General features: G+C 40.7%; 1 protein-coding gene across 3 annotated transcripts in view; it reads left to right on the top strand.

Annotated features, from left to right (window-relative positions):
• Nucleotides 1-8,459: 8,459 nt before the first annotated feature.
• LOC118765930 overlaps nt 8,460-23,657 on the top strand; it is an 84,184-nt gene continuing 68,986 nt past the window's right edge. For 2 of the 3 annotated variants that reach the window (XR_005001842.1, XM_036508782.1), the window contains exon 1: nt 8,460-8,515. The gene's annotated coding sequence lies outside the window, so the exon portion shown is untranslated. The remainder of the gene's footprint in view (nt 8,516-23,657) is intronic. The other variant, XM_036508786.1, reaches the window with a different exon arrangement.

Consider the following 23,657-nt stretch of genomic DNA (forward strand, 5'->3'; position numbering starts at 1 on the left):
TCATTGGTAACTTTGCTTCAAATAAAGTGTAACCTCGTGTACTTTTTCTGTATTTCTAATTACCTATATATTACTTTATAGTTTATGCTTTCGTAATATATATAAAACCCCTTTTGAATAAATTTTAGAATTTATGTACAAAGTGCGCCAAAATATTTTGACTACTTGTAAGGTGCGCCGTGAGTAACAAAAGTTTGGGAACCACTGCTCTAGTAACACAGGAATGGATGGCTGAAAATTTTCCCGATAACATAACCCCTAACTTTTGGCGTCCTAATTCCCCAGATCTCAATCCATTGGACTATTACATGTAGAACTTTGCTGAGAGAGAGGTCAATGAACATGCCCATAACACCAAAGACTCTTTGAAAGCCGCCATAGTCAGAGTAATGTCCAAAATGAACCAGGGCCACTTGATTCAAGCATTTAGATTTCGTATAGAAGCGGTTATTAAAGCTGAAGGTGGCTTTATTAAGTAACATTATAGAAAAGGTTTATTTTAATCCTCTTAGAATTTTTTGATCAATAAAGTTATTATCTGTTATTATATAAACATAAACCTGTCCTCAAATATCATACGCACCCTGTACACACACACACACACACACACACACACACATATATATATGTACATACATACATACATATATATATACTGACGCACGCACACACATACAAATACACACATATGCACACATACATACATACATACATACATACATACATACATACACACATGTATCTGCTCATATCTTCTAGCAACAATAATACTGAATCCCTGAGCTGGCATAAATTATTTAAGGATCAAGCTCGTTCTCACTGTACGTGGAATGACCAATAAGTATCCAAAATGTTGCCATAATATTGAAGCTAAGGCATGCAGAGTGAAGCTGCTTGGCACAGATTAACCTTGAACACTGCTGTGCATGCGCACTAAGTTTTAACATTCTAGCTCACTTCCGCTATTTACAGCAGTGCTTGGAAGGAAAGTGCGTAGCGTGTGATCGTCGCTTTGACCATGACAGAGAAAGTTGAGCAGAGAATTTGCACCAAATTTTGCTAAAAGTTTGGTGATACCTGCTCAGAGGCTTACACAAAAAGTTTTCAGCAATTTCGACAAAATCAAGGAGATCCTGTGCAACTGAAACCCGAATGTCTTTTTGGTCAGCTGAAAGCAGTTTTGGTACAAACTTGGCAGACACGCGTCTCATACCCAAATCTTCAGTGATAATGGACTGAACTGAACCGTAAGTAATCTGCACATCCTCTGATAACTCACGGATGGTGATTCGACGATTTCCCCTCACAGCTGCACGTACATCTGCGATGTTTTTCTCAGTTCTGCTGGTAATGTAACTCCCAGAACGTTCGTCACTACCGACATTTTTCGGCCATTTTGGAAACGTCTGAACCACTTGTACACTCGTGTGCAGCTCATACACTCCTCTCCATGCACTTTCTGCAACTTTGTATAGTCCTCTGTGCAGGTATCGCCATGACAACTTTCTCTGTTATGGTCAATGCGACGATCACATGCTATGCACCTTCCTTCCAAGCCCCGCTTTAAATAGCGATTGCGAGTTAGAGCGTTAAAACTTAGTGCGCATGCATAGCAGTGTTCAAGGTTCATCTTTGTCAAGCGGTTTCACTCTCCGTACTTTAGCTTTGTTACTATGGCAACAGTCCGGATACTTATTGATCAGACCCAGTGCAACCCTTGCTTACACTGGGCGGAAACTGAAGGAGGCCCGTTGCATATGTGTGTGTGTGTGTGTGTGTGCGTTTGTTTGTGCTTCTGTTACACACACACACTGCTAACAGTTGCTGGTTTGCTTATGTCCCCGTAACTTAGCGGCTCAGCAAAAGAGACCTTTAGAATTAGTAACAGACTTTAACAAACAGATAAGTAGAAGGGTCGATTTGTTCGAAAAAGGCTGTGCCTCAGAAGTTTTGGAGTTTCCTTGCACAGACAATCAAGTTGATTATACCACGAGAAGCACGGAATCCTTGAAAAGTAGGCTTCATGTTCATCCACAGCTGAGCAAGATGAATTACTCGACGAGCTAACGATTCTACCTGCTCGCCGCCTTACTACTACTACTAGTACTACTACTACTACTACTACTACTACTACTACTACTACTACTACTACTACTACTACTACTACTACTACTACTACTAATAATAATAATAATAATAATAATAATAAGTACCAGGCAGTGGTTTTCGTGACTTCTGATCTTAACTGATTGGAAGTGTTATCATGTACATTGTTTTGTCTTGGTATAAAAGATGGGCTACAGCAAATATTCTGCTCAATACCACAGATTTGCTTGTTGGTTCTTTGACCTTAACCAGTTGAGCATGTCCCTTAGTAGCTGACGATATGTGCATCCCTGATCACGAGCAGAAGTAGTGGGGGAGCATCATAGCCATGTGTTGAGAGGGATTCTTTGAGGTTTGAATAATTCACCTCTGGAAACATGGGTGCTTCGTTCATATCCTTAAACAATCGTTATTCAGGGACCTTTCGAGCGGGATGGGTTACTCGACCAGAAGACAATTCTAACTGGGCCCCACCTGCAAGGTCATGTGCTGTTTATCTTGATATGAGATCATCATGTCGCGCACATACAGTTGTGATGCATGTGCCTAGTGTATCCTTGTCAGACGGGTGTACTGGGCTTCGTATACGCCACTTTTCCTTCTTTATAATTCGAACTAAATATATTCATCATGTCTCACGTTTGTATTTGTTCACAATTCGGGGAAATTAGATCACCCGAAGGTTCCAGGTTCAACCCTCACTCAATTTGGAACAGCAGAACACTTAAGAGTCATGTCCTAGGTAGGATTAACTCTCTTAGACTGTCAAAATCTAGAGGGCTAAAACGCTTGCTTGACGGGAGTTTCTCTTCTGAAGATTTGTACTATTGTGGCACGCCACGAAGAAAGTTTCCACTTACTAACAAAGCATAGCATAGTAAAAATAAATACTGTTATAAGAAACTCCAATTAAGACTGTTTTCTACATTTGGTCTTTCAAGATGCCTGTATTTTGATTTTTAGGTCATTTGAATTCAGTTTTTTAGGACTGGTTTTATGACTGGCACCGTCTACAGATAGTTCTCGCAAAAGCAATCCCTCTCTCCGTCTGCTTGTCTTCGGTATGGTGAGTAACACAGATATTAATGTTATTTCTCGAGTTGTTAATAACTAAGCTTCATTTTCTTACCAACTACCTAAATTATAGCTAATTATATTTATACATACATACGTTATATCTATCTATCTATCTATCTATCTATCTATCTATCTATCTATCTATCTATCTATCTATCTATCTATCTATCTATCTATCTATATATATATATATATATATATATATAAATGTATATATACAGAGAGAGAGAGAAAGAGAGAGAGAGAGAGAGAGAGAGGAGAGAGAGACGACAGAGGTAGAGAGAGGGAGAGTCTCAGAAACACATATATTCAGGGTGTTCGGGTTAAATTTGACAGATTGCATAAAAGGAAAAGTAAACAACAATATCCCATCCAAAAATAAAAATATTTTAAAATATCAAAACATATCAACTAGATTACTGGCCGGGAGATGACAGTTTACTCAAAGTAGCAGCCCTCAACTTCCACCTCGGCCTCAACATGGTACATATTTTCGCGCATATTTTCCCCACTGTGTCTCGGAAAACATTTTGAAACACTTGCTTAATCTTGGCCACTAGCTTGGTTTTAGAGTTGCAGGCAGAGCGGTTAGTGTCTTTCTCAACCGCACCTCACAAATGGTAATCAAAGGGATTACAATCGGCGAATTAGGAGGGCAGAAATTGGTGTAGATGAAGTCTTAGAAATTTTTCCAATAATCACTTCTGAATCTTTCCGGAGGTGTGGCATAGAGCCGAATTATGTTGCCACACACATCATTCCAGCAGCAACCCTCTTCAACAATGGATTGACCATAGTCTCTAGCAGCTTCCCATAGTCGTTTGATTGAGCTTATGACCCTTTTCAAGAGTATGGGGATGAACTTCATCGTGTGGACGCGGTCAGAACGCCTGCTGCACTGCTCACTGCTGGCCACAACTTCGTAGTCTCCGTTGCAGCTGACCACGTTACGTCTTACAGCCTTTACAGGGAATTTAGCAGCAGTCATGATGTCGGCATTTTGATATCCGGCGCAAATCATCATGACACAGATAACTTTTCTAATATTCAGATGGCTTCAAGTAGCTACAGTCTTAATCATTATTCTTTCCAGCGTCGTTCACTATTCCCCAATGCTTCAAGTTATTCCTAAAAACGGAGACGTAAAATTTAAATTTAACCCGAACACCTTGTAATGGCAGCTACAAGAAGTTGTTCCTCTAGCGATCAAGAACACTTCTATTGTCCATCTGTACTGAGAAAGGTTAACAGGCAGTCTTGTGGCGACCACCGAGGAATTTCTTTCCTTGTCATCGCTGGCAAGATACTCGCAAGAGCTCACCTTATTCGCTTCACTCAGCATAGGGAAGAAGGGAATCTGATAGAGAGTCAGTGTGGCTACAGAGAGCAGTGGGACAGTCGACTTTATCTTTGTTGCACATCAACTTCAGGAAAATGCCAGGAACAGAACAGGGACCTATATATGTTTGCAGTCTTAATCAAGGCCTTTAACACCGTCAGACATGAGAAGTTGGGTAAGTTTGGTTGCCCGGATAAATTCATCAGCATGGTGAGACAGTTTCACGACGGCATGCTCGCTTGAGTACTAGACATTGGAGATATTTCCGATTCATTCCCATTCCGATTCATTCCCGTCAAGCAGGGTTGTGTACTCACACCTACGCTGTTCAACACGATAATCTCAATCATGCTGTCGGATGCCTTCTGCAACAAAAACGAATCTAACATTAGGATCAGATTCAGGACTGTAGTATGTGGAGGCTACAGGTCAAGACTAAGGGGGAACTTCCTATTTGCGCGACTTCCTTTTTGCAGATGACTGCCCACTCAATACCACCACAGAGAAACAGGTGCAACGAAGAATGAATTGCTTTTCCGTTGTCCGAAACAACTTTGGCCTCACAATCAGTACTCAGAAGATAGAGGTCATGCACCAACCCGCTCCACAGAAGCCGGATGTGGAATCAACTATCACTATTGAATAGGAAATCCTGAAGATTGTTAATGAGTTCACGTACCTCGGCAGCACACACAGCAGATCTGTGAGGCTGGCTACCAAGTTGAAAGTGTACCAAGCAGCTGTATCGCCTACGCTACGGTGCGCCTGCGACACGGTTTACGAACGCCACGTCACAAAGCTTCACCATGAACTACCTGAGAAAGCTGTTGAAAATCACCTGGTAAAACAAAATCCTTGACACAAAGGCCCTCTCTCGAACTGATCTGTCAAGTGTTTACACACTGCTGAGAAGAGATGAAAGTAAGGTGGGCAGGTCACCTTGTTCGAAAACCTGACAAGCGACTCCCCAAGAGACTGTTTTACAGAGAAAAACGGAAGGCTAGTCCACGCAAGGTGGACAGAAGAAGCGCTCTAGGGACACACACAAAAGCTCACTGAAGAGCTTTGAGATCAACCTTGACACCTCTGCTCCAAGATTCATTGTTCCAAAAATTAACTGTTTCACATTCTTCTGAAAATTTACAAATTATTTTATATAAACATACATACTCTTTACTCTTTACTTGTTTCAGGCATTTGACTGCGGCCATGCTGGAGCACCGCCTTTAGTCGAGCAAATCGACCCCGGGACTTATTCTTGTAAGCCCAGTACTTATTCTATCAGTCTCTTTTGCCGAACCGCTAAGTAACGGGGACGTAAACACACCAGCATCGGTTGTCAGGCAATGCTAGGGGGACAAACACAGACACACAAACATATACACACACATATATATTTATATACGACAGGCTTCTTTCAGTTTCCGTCTACCAAATCCACTCACAAAGCATTGGTCGGCCCGGGGCTATAGCAGAAGACACTTGCCCAAGGTGCCACGCAGTGGGACTGAACCCGGGACCATGTGGTTGGTTAGCAAGCTACTTACCACACAGCCACTCCTGCGCCTAATACATACACATATATATACATGCTGGGGTAAACGGCAGTCGAAACAGCTGTCAAGCTTCTAACAGCTTACAAGGACGCTGCCATAAACAAATCACAAATTTACGAGTGGCTTTCACGCTTTAGGAAGAATAACTTGTCACTTGAAGATCAACCTCGTTCAGAGCGTTCGTCGACCTCTTAAACGAATGAAAACATGAACTGAAGCGAACGAAAATTCATGAACTGAACTTGTAGGACCATCACCGAACAATTGACAAACTTGTTGATATGGCTAGTGTGTCCCGGAGCTCCTGCCAACGAATTTTGAGCCAGGAATTGAGAATGAAAAGAGCTGAGACAAAATTTGTGCCTCGCTTGCTCACGGAAGATCAAAAGCAGTTACGACTGAATGTGTGTCGTGAACTGAAAGAGTCGTTGGAATTTGAACAGGGCCTCTTTTCGAAGGTCATCACTGGCGTCGAAAGCTGGTACTACGGAATTTGCAGGTGTCAAAGAGATGAAGAAAAAACGACGGAGGCGTTAAAAAGCATCACTTTGCAAAAATTCCAGCACTGTTTCAAATAGTGGGAAACGCATCTGGACCCATACATTACTCCAAATGGAGAATACTTTGAAGGCGATAAGAGTGTAAATTTGTCATCCCAGTTACTTATTACAGCCTTGTACTCGACTGACACTAAAGTATATGTATATGGAGTCCAACACCAGATTATCAGCCTCGCAATATCTAAGCGAAATAGGGATGTGTGTGTGTTTGTGTGTGTGCATATACACATGATATACAAATGTATATACATGCATATCTGTATTCTCTATATTCATATAGATATACCTCCATGTTTACGAGGGGTGTATGAAAAGTTTTGAGCCTAACCTAGAAACAGGGCTGCTAGGTAGCTGAAACAATTTTTGCTGGTAAGCACAGTCTTTTCGGAGTATTGTTGCTCATTTTCATGATTTTGATATTTTAATTTTTTATGTTACAGATTTTTGAATAAACAAGTGTCGAGGTTACAAGGAAAATGAAGAAAACTGAGTATCGTGCTGTCAAATGAGTATCTTCATTTGAAAGGCAAGACTCCATCAGAAATACATGAAGATACAGTGAGAACCTTAACAGACAATGCTCCTTCATATGCAACAGTCAATCGCTGGGTAAATGAATTCCAGCATCGCAGGGAGAGTGTGGAAGATGATCACACACGAGGGAGGTCTCCAGCTGCAACCACCGAGGACAACATTGACCTTGCTCTTGGTATGATATTGCAAGATCATCGAATATCAATCATGTCGCCAGACAGCTGAGAGACTGGGAATATCAAATGAAAGAGCAGACAACATTATGACAAAAGAACTTGGGTTCTCAAAGGTTTCTGCAAGGTGGATCCCTCGCCTTTTGATCCTGAACAGAAACGCACAAGGTGCACTTTGTTCACAAGCAAACTGGAACTGTTTGAAGCCGATGAAGAGAATTTACTTGCTCGTTTTATTACTATGGACGAAAGTGGGGTTCATCACTACCAGTCTGAAACCAAAGAACAATCAAAGCAGTGGAAGCACGCATTTCTCCTACCCCAAAGAAGGCCAGGTCATTCCTTCAGATGACAAGGTCATGGCGTCAGTTTTTGGGATTCTCAAGGTATCTTACTGATCGATAACCTTGAAAAGGGTCACACCGTGACAGAAATATTATTCTCAGCTACTGTAATGTCTCCAGGAAGCAATCAAAGAAAAAAGGCCAGGAATGCTCACCAGAGGAGTCCTTTTTCATCACGACAATGCTCCAGCCCACACATCAGTGGTTGCCATGGCAACAATTCGTGATTGTGGATACGAACTTATTCTCCATCTGCTTTATTCGCCAGACTTAGCCCTCTCTGACTTTCAGCTATTCCCAAATATGAAAAAAGCTTGGTTGCCATTTTGCCACTAACAATGACGTCATAGACACTGTAGGAAATTCCTTAGAGTCTCAAACAAAAGAGTTCCTCTATGCCGCGATAATGGCACTTCAGCACCGCTGGAGAAAGTGTTCAGCCATCAAAGGGGACTATGTTGAAAAATAAATCATCAGATGTCTTGTACTATGTTTTTAAGTTTTTTGAGGCTCAAGATTTTTCAGATACCCCTCATATTTATCTGTACGTATAAATGTGTATGTTTATGCGAGTGCGTATGTCTCAATGTATATTCATGAGAATCACATGTTTGAGAATCACGTGTTTGAGAATTTGAGACTGACCGAGATAATAAAAGTACATGTTATGCGCGCGCACGCACGCACACACACACATACGCAAATACGCTTGCGCGCGCGCACACACACACACACGCACACATATATAACTGCATGTCTTCTCTCGACTTTTCAAACGTGTATAAGTAGTCAATAACTCAAAACTCTAAACACTTGTTAAGAATCCGTAAGTCTTGTTTTCTTTTACCTCTTTATACATACATACATACATACATACATACATACATACATACATACATACATGCATGCATACATACATACATACATACATACATACATACATACATACATACATGCATACATACATACATGCATGTATGCATACATACATATATACACACATACATACATAATTTCATTACATACATCACAGGATTTAGACAAAGTTCTGGTTTAAGCATCCCATATAACACTTACATAATTTTTTTAATTTTTGGAATATTTTTTGTTTTGGTTTTTGTATAATCATATGAATTTCCATGTGTAGAATACAAACTGGTAAAAGTTTTAAGAAAATAAAAAAATAAAAAAAAAAAGGTACGAGGGTTATATGAGGTGCTGAAATTAGAATTCCTCCAGGATTTAATTTCGAGCTACTATTAATTTCAGCCTCTGATAATATTATCAGAGAAATTGATATCATTATGCATGCGAGGAAATCACTTCTTTTTTTCGAGGATTCCACCTGGATTAAGAAGAGTGAGGATTCTCTTTTCGATGTACCGATGGGGGCATACGACGGGGCTGAGTTATGTATGCTCATAGGAGCCTGTATTCTTCATAATCTAAAAATAGAATTCCCATTTATAGATGCAGGTTTATATAGGGATGACGGCCTTATAGCCACGCATAATCTAAACGGCCATGAATCAGATAGACTTAGGAAGGACCTTATTGCTTTCTTTCAAAGGATGGGCTTACGGGTTACAATAGATGCTAACCTGAATAGTGTAAATTTTTTAGACGTAAATTTTAATGTGAGGTCGGATAGATTTAAACCTTTGCGTAAGCCCAATGAAAAGCTATCGTACATTAGCAAAGATTCGAACCATCCACCAGTTATCCTTAGGAACTTAGTCAGCAATGTAGGTAGAAGAATATCTTCAATTTCTTCGGACGAGGCAGCATTCCATAATGCTGCACCTTATTACGATAGCGCATTAAAGAATAGTGGATTCTCTGAGAAGATCCAATACAGCCAGCTTAATGCTGATAATAATGCTGCACGAAGAACTAGGACCAGGAAAGTTTTGTGGTTCAACCCGGCTTTCAATTTGGCCGTAAAGACTAATATAGGTAAGGAATTTTTGAGATTAGTCTCTAAGCATTTTAAGCAGGGCCATAAATTCTATAGGATATTTAATAGAAGAACCCTGAAGGTTAGCTATTCTTGTTGCAGAAATTTCGCCTCTTACATTAGCCAGCATAATAGGAATCTGATTGAGATTAAACATGGTGCCGAGCCCATTAAGAAATGCAATTGCAAAAATGAAAACTCCTGTCCGTTAGAAGGGAAATGTCTAGTAAAAGGAGTAGTTTATAGAGCCAAGGTACAAATAGAAGGCTCATCGGAATACAAGACATATACAGGGGCTTCAGAAAATTCGTTAAAAACACGATTTTATTCGCATAAAAATTCATTTAGATACCCAGAGAATAGGAAGAGGACCAGCCTAGCAAAATATGTCTGGGAACTAAAAGAAAAGGAAACCCCACCTTTCAACGTGACATGGAGCATTCTGGACAGAGCGGCACCATACAGGCATTGAGCACACAGGAATAATTTTAAATGCAATCTTTGCCTATTAGAGAAACTGTATATTTTATTCAAAGACAATAATTCTTTGAATCAAAGAAGTGAGCTGATGAACTTATGTAGACACGCAACCAAATTTAAAATGTCAAATATAAATATACCATATGGATATGGTATATATTTTGTATTTTTGATTTTTGAAATTTTGATTTTGACTCTTGGACTAGTATGTAAACGCGACGATGGATTTGTTTCGCGCTATGCAGATTTCATTCCGTATAGCAAAGTCTCATGCATATATTTTGTTTATATTTCTACATATACCTTAGGAAAAACCTTCGGCTTTGTTTATTTCATGTTATTGTACTGTATAGGATTACTTTGATTTTTAATTTATAGATGATCCAAAATAGGGTGTTATATTTTATATGTCTTTCGTATATTTTTCATTATTGCACTCACCATTTTTTTAAAAAAGCAATGTTGTCAAAAATTAGAATTTTGATGTAAATATGTGTATAGCCATGGATATGTATTTGTAAGCATGCGTCTCTGTGTATGTGTAAGTGAGCGTATGCTTGTGCTTAAGCACACACATACACGTCTGTATGTGTATGTATCCATTTGAACTTGTGTGTTTGTATACTTGTCTCTCTATATATGTCAATAACGTGGTTACACAGCTTGTATACATAATTTTTCCTATTTCGTTTTTCCCCACCCCTCCTTTTTTCTTTTTTCCTTCCCCCTTCTTCGTTCCTTTTTCTCTCTCTTCCTTTCTTTGGTTTTTTTTTCTTACGTCCCCCTCACTTACTTGTCTTAAGCTTTGCTCCGTAAATAAGGAACGCTACATTAGCATCGATGATTTTAACTTGTGTGCGAGATAGATTGCGTATATATATGCATGCATGCATTTGTGTGTATATTTTAGATTTATATTTATACGTCTGTATATGTATGGCGTTTGCACGCATCCTTCTGTGTATGTTGATATATATATATGTACACTTTAATATGAATATTATGCATTTTAATTTCTATGTATTAATTATATTTCCTTCATTAACGTCAATATGTATTTTATTCAATGTAAGGTTTTTCCTCGAATTTTATAATTTTTATAATTTTTTAAAAAATATATATACATATATATTTTTGAGCTCATTTTTTGTTTATCGCTCGAAGATTGACCGTTATTTCTAAAGGGCCAATCAAACAAGTCCATTTTTTAAAGGTGTAGCGTTTGTAAGAGTCTGGATTGAATTGATATATCGGTTCCATTCTAACAAAAACTGTCTGATGAACGGCAACGAGAAACTCAGAGTAACAGATTTTGTTGAATTTTCTGCTGCTTTAAATAAAGCATATTACTCTACCACTGGTATTTGAGTACTCTTTTTTTCCACCTTGTTTCACATTTATGTGTTTACTCCGGTATATATATATATATATATATATATATATATATATATATATGTATGTATGTATGTATGTATATATAGATTTCTCTCCCCGTTTTTTCGTTCTCTCTCCATTTTTTCCCTCTCGTCCCTTCCTGTCGAAGAGCATTGGCTCGAAACATCAAAGACTTTTCCAGTCTTCCCAAGCGTCAAACTAATACACCTACTTGTTGTTCCCTCGTCCGTCTTCGTCTTTTGTTTTCTGCAAATTTGAACTATATATATTCGATGTGTGTGTGTGGTGTTCGGGTTAAATTTGACAGTTTGCATAAAAGGAAAAGAAAACATCTTATTCAAAAGTAAAAGTATTTTAATTTATCAAAAAATACCAACTAGATTATGGCTGGGAGATAACAGCTTTCCCCATGCCTCAACACGGCTCCAGAACTTGGTACATCCATTCTTCATTGTGTTCCTGGGAAAATCTTCGAACATCTCTTTGATCTTGGCCACCTGTTCCAACATGTATTAATGTTTTTTTATATTTTTCTCCCCATAAATTCATTTAATGGAATGATGATGCATCCAAGGGTGATCAATTGCTGAGATTTAAGTAAAAAAACTTTTTGTACTTTAAATTCTTACACCCAATGTGCGCGCGTGTGTGTGTAAGAACTTCACCATTCAAACTGACAGGAAGATAGATGCAAATAGACCAGACATCATATTGAAAGTCTTCTGAAAAAGTCATGCCGCTTCATTGATATGACTGTCCCAATCGATATAAACGTATCTGTCAAGACCTACCAAAAACTGAGCAAATATAAAGATCTGGAAATAGAAATCAGCAAAATGTGGAACTTGAAGACTAAAACAATACCTGTTGTCTCAGGTGCCATAGGAATGATAGCAAAAGGGGCTGATTACGACCTAGCTCAGATACCAGGAAACCCCAAAATAGCAGAAATTCAAAAGATAGTGCTCATGGGAACTGCCCATATCCTACGCAAAATACTTTCTATGTAAACTCAAGGTTTAAAACAAACACATAATTTTCTTATGGTTTCTTAAACATTCTCTAGAACAACAAAACCAAATATATGGCACCCTAGGTATAACGCCAGCATGAACTTTCAACTTGTTGTCTCTTGAGGTCTCTGGGTGAGACTTGGAACCAACTTGTACAAATGTAAAACAAAAGTCAAACATAAGATATAATAATAATAATAACAACAACAACAACAACATCGAAAAATACCTTAGGAACGAGAACCCAGGTTCGAAATTTCCCCATCAGCTGAAACGTTGTGTTAACAACAAACAAGATGAGGAAAAACATCCGTCAAATGTAAATAATGTACAAAATTCCTCATCTCTTAAATATAGAACTGTAGGAACTTTGGGCTTGGGCACAAACAAGAACACCCTTCCTGATCAAATCTACCTTCTACGTTTTACCTTCATCAGCCAATTTAGTCCGGTGGAACATACAAACAACTGATGAATGTAGATGCGGAGAGAAAACGACGGTGAGACATGTTCTGTCAAACTTCAGGCGTCACAATCAAGTCCTCGGTGTCATAAGCGCAGCACTCGAGGAGAAGATCGAGGGATATAATAGGGGAGAGTACCCAAAAGTGGAAAAGCGCGGAAGGATATACTTCCGTTCGTTGATACTGCATCGAAGAAACCAAAGAACAAAAGAAAAGAGGAGAAAAAGACGCACTCAACACCAGAGCTGAAGACACCACCAAAAGGGGGGAGCGCCTCGTCGAAAACGGAAGGGGAGTAGGGGCCGAAACCGGACGTGGTTCCTGCTGATGATGTCTTTAGCCAATGAATCCTATAAAGGAGCTGTTGAGGTAGCGAACCACGAAACGTGGTAGGAATTCCTCAGACTCTCCAGTACCTGTGTAATCGATACGGGTTAAGTCTAATTTGAGCAGCCCCAAATATTTATGGCGGGCGATGAAAATATTTTAAACGAAAGAAATGATTTTTTGTTTTTTGTATTTTTACACAATCGTACAAATTCGCCAAAAAAATTTCTAAAAATACCAAAAAGTGAAGAAGTTATGACCGCTTACATGGCCTGCGTTGATATAATAGCAGTGTGCATGAGCGAATATTTTTAACTTGTTGAATTTGGACTTTAAGGATTTCAAAGATTATTTTGAAATTATAATCAAATGATAGATTCGGACTGTCCGTATTTTAAAACTATGATTATGAAAAAAATTTTTTTTTTAATTCGAGAAAGAGTCGAAATTTTAGGATTTATGGGGTGGAGGTGGGAGTGGGAGGTTTCAAAAATTAAAAATAAAATTCCTATTTTTGTATTATATCATGAATTCCCATGTGTGAAACACAAATTCGCAAAACTTTTCTGAAAATTCCAAAAGATAAAAAAAAAGTTATGAGGGGTTACCTGGAGTTCTTAAATCAGAACTCAGCATGCTAACGATTCTGCCAGCTTAACGCCTTACTACTACTACTACTACTACTACTACTACTACTACTACTACTACTACTACTACTACTACTACTAATAATAATAATAATAATAATAATTCTATTATTGGTCACAAGGGCTTACATAAAACAACATGAAATGACAAGACAGTACGATACAACGGGTTTTAAAAACGTGTAAACAAAAATAACAATTACAATTAAACAAATAAAACTCCCAATAGGGGGGAAGCGCTTTAAGGCTACTGGTTGGAAAAAAACCCCACAAAACCACGGTTGGCCTGACCAACAGAGTAAGAGCCTTCTCATTTTTTTTCTTTTTCACGGGCGCATATTCAAGATAGATCCTTTCACACTAACTATTTTCCAACATTCACTCACCTTTCAACAAACTTCCTAGGAGATAACACTTCCCTCTCCAACCTCACTTTCCTTTTGAAGCAAAACTTGAAAAAGTTGATGAGGGCTTGGCCAAAGAGGAAAGTATATGTCTTCGCCCACTTTCAAGTGTGTCCACCAACAACCTTTTTCGCTACAGTAACCAGACAAATGAAAATTGCCAGTCCCTCCCAGCTGAAGGAGGGTGGCGGGTCAATCCTCACTATAGATTTAGTCGATAGCTGGATCCGATTCAGTCTATCGCTGGATCCGTCCTACACGTGACAGCAGGTGTTCGACATAAACCCTCAGGTCAGCAATGTTCGGACACTGGAAGAGTGCGTGCAGAACAGTTTGGGCGCTCTGCGCGCACCTCGGAGAGACTCGGCTGACGACACTTCCGTGCCTGTAAAGCTTATCTCGAGCAGGCAGCGCCTCCGCCTCCGGTAGCTCTGCCAGAAGTTATCCATAGGCACCTGCCCCTAGTAAGCTAATCATCGTTGACGCCCAGAGTTTCCTCAAGAACGGCGTCGCACTTTCCCTCCATTAGCCTTCAATAGAACACTAGAGTCATCATCATCATTGTTCGACCGTGGTCGAGACAATGGAATTTACTATGTTACGCCAGACTTCACGGTCCATCATAGCATTACGGAGGTCCTGTTGCTGGATGCCTGTATCCCTGGAGATTACATCAGGGTAGGAGAGTGTGCGCCCTCTGGTATTGCGAGTAGATGGCTTCCAGAGGAGAAGAGTAGAAATTACTTCTTTTTCAGCTCTACAACAATGTCCAGCAAACTGGACTCTCCTACCTTTCACAAGAGATGACACAGGTGGCAATTTCCCATATATTTGCATTTTGGTTGGATGGCGCTTCCACGAGAGATTTTGAGCTCTCATAAGGAGGCGAGTGTAGGTTCCATCCAACCGCCTCTCAAGCTTCTTTGATAACGTCCAGGTTTCTGAGCCATATAGTAGAATTGGTTCGACTGTGGCTTTGAATATTTCAAGTTTGAAGTCTCTACTTAGATTTGATGACCAGATCTTATGCATGTCATTACAGGCTGACCAGGCCATACCCTTTCTAGTTAGAAAGTCTTTTCCAGATGATGATATGTATGACCCAAGATATTTATAATCAGAAACCATATTTAAAGGCGCACTGTTGAGAGTGTGGATGATGCAATCACTGTTGGACAGGCACTTCTTTATGTATTCAGTTTTGGCCTCATTGAGGTAAAGACCTACACAATTTGAGGCTTGTTCAAGAGATTGTAAAAGAGACTGGACAGTCTCTCTTTTACAGTCTCTTTTATACTAGAGTGGTACTGCCCAGTCTCTCTTTTACAGTCTCTTTTACACTAGAGTGGTACTATCACCGACCGCATTACCTGACCTGCAGAGAACTGCGAGCGCTTGACGACACTCGAGGTGCCAAGTTCCCCGCCTAGGTCTGCGCATAATACAGTATTGTAGCTCTGGCAAAGAGACGAGCTGTGAGAGAACCAGTCTAAGGAGCGGCGACCACACATGTTCACCGTCAAGGAAACGCTAGAGATGCTGCAGACTGAGCTCATACCTGCGCATCAGTAACCACAGCATGCCCAAGCTCTCGTTGAGCGGCTGTTGACTGCAGATGGAGCGCCTGACCAGCGGAAGGTACCCTTCCACAGAAAGTGGAAGAGTAAGCACACCAGCTTCGTCAGCCAACAAATGGGGCAAGGGACGACGATGCGATGTACACATTCGCCACCTCATCTCAGCCTTTCAGGACAGCTTCCTCTCTGCTCATTTCTGGGCTAGATCGGCCACCCTGCTCGTAACTTCGTCAAGCTTTTCTCCACCTGGAGGTCCGGACCGAACCAGACCCCGAGCAATTTAACCGGTCCGTCTGTCCAGCGTCCCACGACGCTGTTGGACATCTTGGACATGCCTCTCCAGGTTCCGAGCTGCAAGCCCACTGATTTTTCCGCGTTAATCTTTGCTCCAGACACCGTTTCATATTCTTTTTGTGTCGCGCTTATCAGGTTTATGTTCCTGTGCCTCGACACTATGACGGTGACATCGTCGACATAAACCTTCACGGTTCTCCTACATCCTAAATCTTGCGGGACGCCCCTCAACGCTTCCAGTTTCCAAGAGTCAGTATGTACAGAAGAGACGAGAGTGGACACCTTGACGGATCGAACGCAAGATGCTGAAAGGTTCTGACAGCTGACCATTCTCCTGTACTACCGAGCAGATGCCGCTATAGAGAGTATCGATCCAACTACAGAAAACTGGACCGAAACCGGCCGCTGTGAGAACAGTCGCTAAATATTGGTGGTCGACTCTATCGAAGGCTGTAGGTTGATCTAAATTGATTAGAGCCCCGCCCATGCCAGCTTCGTTTCCCACCTTCTCTATGATGTAGCGCAGGAGGTGGAAGTTGTCGTGGATAGTCCTTCTTGGTATGGCGCATGTTTGCGCATCGCCAATCAGCTTCTCCACGACAAGCGCCAACCTCTTGTCTAACAAATAGGTCAAAATCTTCAACTCTGCATCGAGCAGAGTGATGGGCCTGAAATTTTCTATAACCTCCTCCTTGCTTGAGATCTTTCTCAGCAGTGCCACCACCCCTCGACAAACAAAAGTTGGAATTATCCCATTCTGTTACAAGTTGCGGTAGACATCTGCTAAGAGGCGCGCAAACAAGTCTGGCATAGAACAATAAAGTTCACAGTGTAGGCCATCCAAACCCGGCGATCTGCCTCTCGTGCAGCTCTTCATCGAATCCCGTACTTCCGCGGCTGTTATCGGCCTTTCACAACACTCTGCCTCACCCGCCGTGAGTTGCAGTAGGCCGTCCAGGCAGACACCGAAATCTGCCCTGCTATCCGTCCTACCACGTGTCCCAAACAGTCGAGCAGAGTGCTGCTGGAAATCCGCACACATCTGCCTCGGTTCAAGCATTACACGCCCATTTTGGTCCGCCAAAGAACGAATGGTGGCTTTGTTCCCACGTTTGTCTCCACCATTCTGGCCCATCCAGTGGTTTTCGTTCTCTCCCTGCTTAGAGTACGTTCTTTAGCTCTGACATCACAACCTAAGTGTTTGACGTCAAAGTATTGATCGAGGACCAATCTCGCCGCCAACACGTCAATTGCGATGCCTTTTCTGAGTGCCTCATCTAACTTTCTAACTAAATCTTCCTTTAACCTATTTCTTGTTATCGATAAGGCCGTATTAAACCTAATGGATTCTACTCTAATTGCCCTTTTAAGAGCAAACCACATGTTGTTGTTGACGACTACCCCCGTCAATGCCCGCTTAATTAATACGCTAATCTGGTCTCTGTAAGCTTGGCATGCCGGGAGCGACGTGTCCAGCTGCCACTATCTGGGGCCCTGTCTACGAAGTCTATTTAAATTGACCTTACAGATCACAAATTTGTGTAGATGACCCGATGCGGTTTGTCCAAGTCCACATTGGCACATTCGGGCAATCTAGTCGGTACCTTCCAGACAGTTGAAAACGCCTGAGCATTTTGTGAGGCTTTTGCACCCGCCTCTCCTATCAGATAGCCAAATGTCCATTAAAGACAGTGTCCCAATCCCCTACTAACACTATAGTTGTTCGAGACGTTCCCAGGAAAGCTTCCAGACGCCTGAAATAATCTGACCGCCCTGCTCTTGTCGGAGCATAAGTAACCACCAGTCTGAAGGCTCCATCGTTACTGCTGCTCACATCCAGGACCACCAAAGAACCTTCCGGATCCAAGAAGATTACCTTTATTTTCGGATCCAGGCATTTCTGGAATAACACCGCAGTACCACCACCGACACAAAGATAGGTAGATCTCGTAACCACCGAAAAGGGGCTTGAAGGCCTGCAGGCCGGAAAGTCTGGATTACGCTAATGGCTGCTACATCTACACCATGTGACCTTAGGCCGTTTAAAAGGTGTCCTTATTTCCAAGGCGACCCGAGGCCACAGGCGTTCAAACAATCCACTGTGAGCACGGCCATGCTGAAAAAGTTATACTAGAAGAGAGCGCTACTTACCGCTGTTTTCTGGTGGTGTTGTCTCTTTGTTTTTGAATAGGTATTTCCACGAGAAGATTTTTGAAAAATCTTTTGGAAATGTTTTTCTGAAACTGCCCAACAGCTTTGGGGTAATTTGATTTTATTGTGTTGTATGTGTGTTGTGATATTTTAAAAATTTGTATGTGTGGTGGTGGTGTGTTGCTTGTCGGGAAAACATATTTTATTGTGATGTCTGTGTGATCTCTTCAATGGTTCATGAGTTCGATGTTATTTGTGTTTATGGCTATCAGGTTGGTAATGTTTGTGAAATCTGTTGGTGTTGGGATTTGTGTTCTTGTCTGTGTTTGTGGATGAGGCTGTAGTGCTGGTGAATATGGTGTTGGTATTGTTGCTGTGTGTTGTGGTTGTGCGTTGCTGCTGTTGGTAAGTTCAGCTTCTTTAAGCCTTCCTCTTCTTTCTTTTATTAGTTCTGCAGTTTTCTTCGCTTTTGCTGGGGACTGTATGGAATTCCTCCTTTTTGACCTCAGTGCTTAAAAGGTTTGAGTTTTCCTGGTCGAGAAGAGGAATGTCTTGAGGGTCACTGCTTGATGTTACACTTGGTGGAACTGCATCTGCCAGTGCTGCTGCTGCTGGTACTCCGGCTGATGTTGAGGTTGCATTTTCATCTGTTGCTGCTGCTGCTATTGGTGGTGCAGTATTGTTGTTGTTGTTGTTGTTGGTGGTGGTGGTGGTGATGGCGTTGACGGTGAAAGTGATGTTATTGTTGCTGGTTGTGTGTGTGTGTTGCTGCTGTAGGGAAGTTCAGCTTGTTTGCGCCTCCACTTTTTCTAATACTTCTTCAGTTCAGTTTTTCTCTCTTTTTTTTGGTGAGGGGGGCACTGTGTGCTACCCTCCCCACTCTCGACCAGTCCGAGTTGGTTGGGTCGGGAAGGTAATGTTTTGTGGGTCCTGGACTTGTTGTGGGAGTTCATTTGTTACTGGTATTGCTATTGGTGGTGGTGGTAGTAGTCCCATGGATGCCGAGGCTTTTGGTATTGAAGCCTCAATGGTGGTGGTGGTGGTGGTGGTACCAGTGCTGCCCTTGGTGGATCGATCGCTGGTCCCTGCTACTGCTGCACCTGATGTTGGTGCGTGGAGGTGGCACTGACACTGGTGTTGGTAGTAGTGCTGGCCGTTCATCTCTTCTCCTTCTGGGGCAAGAGACCTTGAAGTTGTTCTTGCCACCACAGAGGTAACATCTCGGACTCCAGCCCTTTACGGCCACGTGTAGTTTTGTGCCGTCCGGCAGACTGATCGAATAGGCCATGAGTTCAATGCTCTCTTGTTTCAATTGGATTAAAAGCTCCATTCCCTGACCCGACCAAATTTGTTGGTGCAACTTGTGCACCTCCAGTTTTGTGGCGGTGTCCTTTATATCTATGAGGACTGCCTCCACCAGCCAGTATATATTTATTTCTGGGGGCACCTCCCCAATTTTTATTTTTTGTTACGCGCCGAACAAGTTACGTCTTGATCTTTTAGTGGCACTGTTGAAGGGTGTCTTGCTTCTTGCTCTGTTGTGAAACGCACCTACACAGTGCCGAAACGTTTCCCTCTCGTTACGTGCGTTTTTACATTCCGTTCTGACTTAAGTATTAGTTCAAGTTGCTCTTGTGTTGCTTGTTCTATTCTTTTTTGTGTGTGTCTATTCTTTTTTGTTTGTTTGTGTCTCTAATTATATCATTTGATGTATTTATCGCTATATTGTTCCTGTTTTTCCACTGCTACATTGTTTCCATTGTAACATTTAGGTTTTCCTTAATTTGCCTCGCTGCCGAGGTGGAACCGTTGACATGGCTTCTTGCTGCTGTTGTTCATGTGGTGGTGGCAATGTCAATGTAATTCTCTTCTGATTTCTTTCTTCTTTCCCCTCTTCCTCCTTCTCTCGTGCAGGAACAGTAGTGGTGGTGAGGGCGGGGAAGTCTTTGTCGAACTGGCTGTTCAACATCCGGATCTCACTCCCTCGCTCAGTCACCATTGTCTTTTTTCTTTTTTTTTCTTCTAAAATTTTCGAAAAAAATGCGCGTGTTCAGCCCTCAAAAGGGACCCTTTTCCGACAAAAACAGAAACACTAATACAACCCTGCAAAACACCTGAAAAATAGCTTCAAAAAATCTGGCTATGATGCCCCCCCCCCCACTACTTCTGCTTGTGATCAGAGTATTTTAAATTTCCTTTAAAATAACTTGGAAAACTTACATATCAGTTTTCTCTGGCCGAACACACAAACGATCATCTTTAAAAACTTTAATATCCACAACTTTTTGTAAATATTTATCCTTTTCTTTCTCCCTGAATATTCGAAAATTTAAACATCCTTTTTATTGCAAACGATCATCTTTAGAAATTTAGAAATTTTAATATCTATAATTTTCTGTGAAAATTTAATCCTTCTTTTCTCCCTGACTACTCGAATATGTAAACATACCTTTTATTGCAACAACACTATTAAACATACGATAAAACTTAAGGAAATTAACAACTGCCAATATATACAAACTGCGCAATTACGAAAACTGTAAACCACAGCAAAACCCATTAAAAGAAAAGAAAAAGTCAACGATGTCAATATCAGTATATATATATATATATATATATATATATATATATTATATATATATATATATATATACATTGTTAATTTTTTTCTATCAGTAATTAAAACAGAACAAGGTGAGTTGGTTCTTTGCAAGGCCAAGATCAGCGATCTCATTGATCGCTAGTAGTAGTAAACATATTTGACCTCTGCTGATCGCTTCTTGTGTTTCCTGATGCACAGGAATGCGAAGCCTCATTGTTGATCTCCTTTTCATCCTTTGCCGAACCTATTTACAGACTTGTAGAATTTGGTCTATTCACCAAGCTGCTTCTCTTTCTTCTACTATCCACTCTAACCCTCACATATTTATGATTATCTCAAGTACAAGACAAAAGTCGAAACTAAACAACTTTTAAGAATACTATACAGTAGTAGGAGCAAAGACGGCAGGCTTAAATAAATAACGGTTATACTGTCACCATAGTTACTAAGGTTAACTACAGCGATGCAAATCAAGGCATTATTAGAGGTAACTAACGATAAACAAAGCTGTAATGGCAAGGTTAAAGTAACTGTAATGGTATTAATGGCGGAGTTGTGGTAGAGACAACGACCGTCTCTACACCTACGCTGTCATTCACTGGCACAAACTCTTCTCTGAATACGAATCTGGGTGGTCAGTTGAACGGGAACTGCCACAATTCGAGCCCAAGTTCACCACCACACCCACCACTGAAGGAAAAATGTAAAAGGATCAAATGAACCCGAGAAGAGTACGCCTATTACTATGCATTAGGTAGGCCAACTGAAGAGATGACCTACCTAATGCATAGTAATAGGCGTGCTCTTCTTGGGTTCATTTGACTGCATGGCCGCAGTCAAAAGACTGAAACAAGTAAAAGAATAAAAAATACAATCATACACCCACACACATAATATACCTATATCAACAGGCATGTGTATATATATTTTTTAATATTATTATTAATCGCACTCTGTATATATATAATCATCATCATTATTATTATTATTATTAGTATTATTATTATTATTGAGTGAGAGAGCAGTGCATGCCATCAAGTGACACTGGGGTAAAATATACGAAGCCTAGTATACCCATCATGACTACCCGTCTGATAAGAGTACACTAGGCACATGCATCACAACCATATGTGCGCGACATGGTGATCTCATATCAAGATAAACAGCACATAACTGGTGAGGCCCAGTTAGAATTTTCTTCCGGTCGAGTAGCCCATCCCACTCAAAAGGTCTCTGAATAAGGATTGTTTAAGAATGTTGAACGAAACACCCATGTTTCCAGAGGTGAATTATTCAAACCCCAAAGAATCCCTCTCAACATAGGCTACTCACTGACGAACCTTGCCTGGGCAAACATATTCTGTATGTTTTGCTAGAAAGAGGTAGAAACTGATCAGTCTGGGATACATCTATAATGGTAAATATTTTTGATTTTCATTCCTTTGATGAATTTATCCCTGTTTGTGTTTCTAGCACTTGCTTCCTTATTTGGGAGCCTTTATTATATTTCTATACGAAAAATATATTGTCTAATGACTAATTCGTCTTTTGTGCTAAGCCACTGGTAATAATAACTTATGTTATTACCCTTTTTAATTATGTTTATATATATATATATATAATATATATATATATATATATATATATATATACGATGAGCTTCTTTCATCTCATGATAGTAAATTCGCGAGCACAATTCTCGGCGATGCGCTGTGTCCTTGAGCAAGACACCTTATTTCACGTTGCTCCAGTTCACTCAGCAGGCGAAAATGAGTAGTGACTGTATTTCAAAGGGCCGGCCTTGTCACACTCTGTGTCACGCTGAATCTCCTTGTGTCTCCGGAGTGCTCAGTCACATGCACATTAATTTCAGGAGTAGGCTGCTCCATTGATCGGATCAACTGGAACCCACGTCGTTGTAACCGACGGAGAGCCAGATGTAGTTATGCATATATATATATATATATATATATATATATATATATATATATACATGTATACTCTTTTACTCTTTTACTTGTTTCAGTCATTTTGACTGTGGCCATGCTGGAGCACCGCCTTTAGTCAAGCAAATCGACCCTGGGACTTATTCTTTGTAAGCCCAGTACTGATTCTATCGATCTATTTTGCCGAACCGCTAAGTGATGGGGACGTAAACACACCAGCATCGGTTGTCAAGCAATGCTAGAGGGACAAACACAGACGCACAAACATATACATACACATACACACACACACACACACATATATATATATATTATATATATATATATATACATATATACGACAGGCTTCTTTCAGTTTCCGTCTACCAAATCCACTCACAAGGCTTTGGTCGACCCAAGGCTATAGCAGAAGACACTTGCCCAAGATGCCACGCAGTGGGACTGAACCCGGAACCATGTGGCTGGTTAGCAAGCTACTTACCACACAGCCACTCCTGCGCCTATACTTACCACATATATATATATATATTACATACACACACACATACACACATACACACATATGCATGTGTGTGTATGTGTGTGTGTGTGTGTAATATTATATCATATTATAGTGTGTGTTTATAAAAAAGAATTACGTGTTTAAGAATTCGAAATTGGCCGAGGTGTCAGTTCTGTCCTGATAATAACACCCACACACGCATGCGCGCA

Source organism: Octopus sinensis, linkage group LG14 (assembly GCF_006345805.1).
Source record: "Octopus sinensis linkage group LG14, ASM634580v1, whole genome shotgun sequence".
NCBI classification, from domain to species: domain Eukaryota; kingdom Metazoa; phylum Mollusca; class Cephalopoda; order Octopoda; family Octopodidae; genus Octopus; species Octopus sinensis.